Raw genomic sequence first — 4,249 nt, 5'->3', positions numbered from 1 at the left:
AAATGTTTGCCAAATGCACAGGTTTTCACTCTAATTTAGGCATGGTAATTTTCTCCATGCTCCCTCCCAAAACAAAGTTGATTCTCCATTTTTTGCCTCCCAAAAAAGCTTGAAACTACAATGGTTGAGTCAAATCTTAATCTCTCCTCTTGAGACATGAGAGGCACATACTTCCTCAACCAAATTTGCTTCCATAACTCATTACCACCTAACACCCACCGCCACCACAGTTTCACCCCTGAGGTAGCACCCAATGTTTTAGGGTCTTGCAAACCTAGCCCCCCAACCAATTTAGGCAAAACAAGTGTGTCCCAAGCCACCAAAGACCATCGTTTAACCTTTGTTGGAGCCTCGTCAGAGAAATTCTCACCATATTTCCCTCAACTTAACACAGTTTGCTTTTGGAATTGGTATAGTTGACACTTGATAAATCGAAATAGCTTGCAACAATGTCTTGGTTAGAATTAATCTCCTTGCAAAATTCAATGCACAAAATGCCCAATTGTTTATCTTGTTCGTGAGTTTCAAAAGAAGATCCTGCCAGCAAGAAACTCTTTTTGGATTGAAAACTAAAGGTACTCCTAGGTACTTAGAGGGAATAGAGGTCCTTCGAAATTCCAACATCAGGCAAAATGTTATTGAATCAACTCTTTACAATTGAAAAGGAAAATACTAGTCTTCTCATTGTTAATAAGGGTGTCTAAGGTTTCCATAAAAGTGTATAACATAGAATGAACATCTTTGACTTCTCTTAGGGTAGGTAAATCTCATGCTTATTACAAAACATTATTATTATTAATTAAAATAATAAATTAGATTGGTTTGTTTAATTAAAAAATTATTCATATAAAATATAAAAAATATAGAATTAAAATTTGTTATTATTTTTTTTTCAACTCTTAAGAAAATGGATGCATTTCCTACCAAAAGTTGATAGGTGGATAGTATAATTAAATCTCACTACTGTAATAAGTGAAATCATCCTCTCTAGCTAACATCTACATTTTATAGTAAAACCATCCATCCACACACACACACACACACACACACACACACATATATATATATAGCTAACACCTACATTTTATACTAAAACCATCTATATTTATAACACCAACATTTTAGAGTAAAACCCAATCTATATCTACAACTTTATAAGTCATGATATGAAGTCAGTTTTAGTATCAATACAGTCGATAACTTGATGTACATGAAAACTTCTGGTAAATTGTGTCGTGTTCATTGATATGCAGAAGTTTCAGGTGAACACTTCACCCATCTTCAAGGACATTAAGCTTTTATTTATAGCATTGTATACAAGTTTATAGCACCATGTATAAAATAAGCCCATGACAAAATTGAGGTGTAATTGAGGTAGAAGAGCTTTCTATTCTTTGTAAGATATTAATTTAAAAAATTGATGTGTCTAAAAAATAAGTGAAACCAAAAAAAGATACCAAATGATCAACAAAATGGAAATTTCTTTCTATTTTTACCAACTTTTAAAAACAAATGAAACTTTTACATTCTTAATTGTAAAGCTAGATAAGGTAAAAACATGTGTAAAGTCAAATTATATTTCACTAGGAAACCATTTATTGGCCTTCAATAACCATATGTGAATGTGGTTATAACTAATTATGAATTGAAATGAACAATTAAATGTAACATAGCCCTCAACCAAGCATTTAATAAAAAATAATAAAAAACTATGCTCAAGCAAATAAGTCCTTTGAACTACAAATATTAGGTCATGAGATCATGTCAAAATTTATATTATAATTCCCAACAAATATGGATTAATTAAAATAACCCATTTTGCAATTAAAAAAAAATTAAGATACCATAATATAATATAAACGAAATAATCAAGAATACACATGACAATTCCCAACAAGAATAAGAATTTCATAATGAATATGAACTCTATTTTTGATGTAATCTAAAATTTTACATTTATATTACAATCAAGTAGAAAAGATATATACGCTTAGAATAGTCCCTACCTGGAAATCTTTATTGTCCTTTTAAATGGCATTAAACCCAACATTATTTAATTTAAAGACTATTTGGAGATTCATATGATGTGGAATTTAAAGAACCAGTCCAGTAATGTGTAACATGTGGTTAGTTTCGAAAATTGGAATGTCGAAGAACCAAACCAGCTCATCTTTTTTTCAACCATTAAATCATTTATAGTGTCATTGTTCCCAATGCTTAACAACTTAGAATTCGAATACATCAAATATCTAAAATCGGTTTGGTGTTTGTTCACTAAATTGCATTATACTTGATTCAAGGCTTTCTAGTGCAGAGTTCAAACTTCCTTCTTGCACAAATGAAGCACCACTGTCTTCACAAATATAATATAACTCCTTGAACATTCAACTATCTTACATTAACTGCTCATATGCATTATCTAAAAAGACTCATTTGCTCCACACATCCCAAAATAACACTTTTATGTGACAGAAGAAATAAATAGTAAACATCCCTAAATTCAACAACACGATCGACCTCAATCCACTCATATTGTCCAAATATTCCCTCCGCCGCCTACGTCAAACACAACTCAAATTTTGCTTTGCCGAGTGAAAATCGAGTAGAGCCTAATAACGTCAATGCCATAAAATGTTGCTAGACAGTGCTCATCAGATTGAATGAAGCCAACGATCATGCAGTAAATCCCTACTTTCCAATAATAAAGCCTTTAAATTCACGATCATATGGTATGACGCCCTTCTAAATTTTAATGGATATATGCATTCTTGGCAATCTTACAGTGTGCTCATATTTTGCATTGTTTAACACTTGATATAGATGGCGCCTTCCATATATACATTTCATTAAAAGCCAATCTATGGGATTTTACAGTGCATATGCTAGTCGTCACAATTACCATTTTTGTAACAGATCAAATAAACAATGGTCCTTACATAATCAAGGTAACTCCACTTCTCTGAAACTCAGTAGATTAACCAAACCATTGAACTGACAAGAAAATTTTCTACCCAATAAAAGACCATGAGTGAATTGAATTTTAGTATAAGACATGTCTCTTGGACAGACAACGGCCCAACTGCACATGCTTAAAATTCATAGATATGGTAAGAGCCATGTGAGGAAACATTTAGTGTGGAACAACTAGATATCCACTAATTTTGTAACTGGAGTAATCCCCCTTTGCCATTAGGGGTGACAATTAAAAGATATATTAACCAGAAGCACCAGGCAGAGCACCTGATGGAGGAGGTGGGGCAGCAGGTGCACCTGGGGCACTCTGATGACAACTCAGTTGTTTTGATACATCAAAGCTGCATCTTTACAATATTCGTGCATGGACCTGTGGGTTATGGACCCATGTATATATCGGAAGCCTTTTAATTGGCGGAAACACAATAAAACCTGACCAATCACCGGTCCTTCTTTGAACATTTATAGCCCGGAACCCAAATAAAAGTTAACCCTCTTTGATAACATATCGGGTCCGCCCGACGTGTCAACCCGTGCGCACATTTGAGTGCGATTACCGTCTGATCAATCAACCAACGAACGGTTCTGATGGTCGAAACTCAACGAGGTTTTAAGCCCATTGTATAAAACATTATCGTGTCCGTTTTTTGTATTATCATCCGCGCTTGTTAGCACGCGATATGCGTCCGATCGCCATTAAACAGACGGTCCGATCCTCCTAAAGATTAAACTCGTTTTAATGGTTTTCTCGGGCCCGTTAGCCCAGATAACTTGCTCGCAAGTTTCCATGCGATCACCGTGGATCTCCTCCCATCGGACAACTATGATGGTTCCTCTAGGTTCCTCTTCCGTCGATCTTAACCATCGATTTAGACAATCCGATGGTTTCCGTTCTTTGTTGTTCAATCGACTCCAGCTACAATTGAAGTTATCCTCTGTTGATCTGTTCTCGGATCCAACGATTCTCTTGTTCGCTTATCGGTGGAATTGCGTTATAACACAAACTTAACTCTGCCATACTTGTTTAAGGCGAAGTTCATAGGAACTTCGTCCTTTACACTCGCACACGCATATTTATAGCAAGGAATATTGTTAAAATTGGCAACTAGGGCCAAACTCCATGTGGGTCATCTTATTTATGGCAGATGATATTTTTCTTGGATCCCTCTCATCGAAGGTGTAGGATTGATCTAAAGATCATCCGATTCCAATAAGTATTTATGAAGATATGAATTTATTTTGATTATGGACAAATTGTCAAGTCGGCCAACAACTT

This window comes from Pinus tabuliformis, chromosome 1_1 (assembly GCF_031772625.1).
Source record: "Pinus tabuliformis cultivar Carrire ecotype Pingquan chromosome 1_1, CPIR1, whole genome shotgun sequence".
In the NCBI taxonomy this organism is placed as follows: Eukaryota; Viridiplantae; Streptophyta; class Pinopsida; order Pinales; family Pinaceae; genus Pinus; species Pinus tabuliformis.
Note: the sequence above shows the minus strand (reverse complement) of the source record.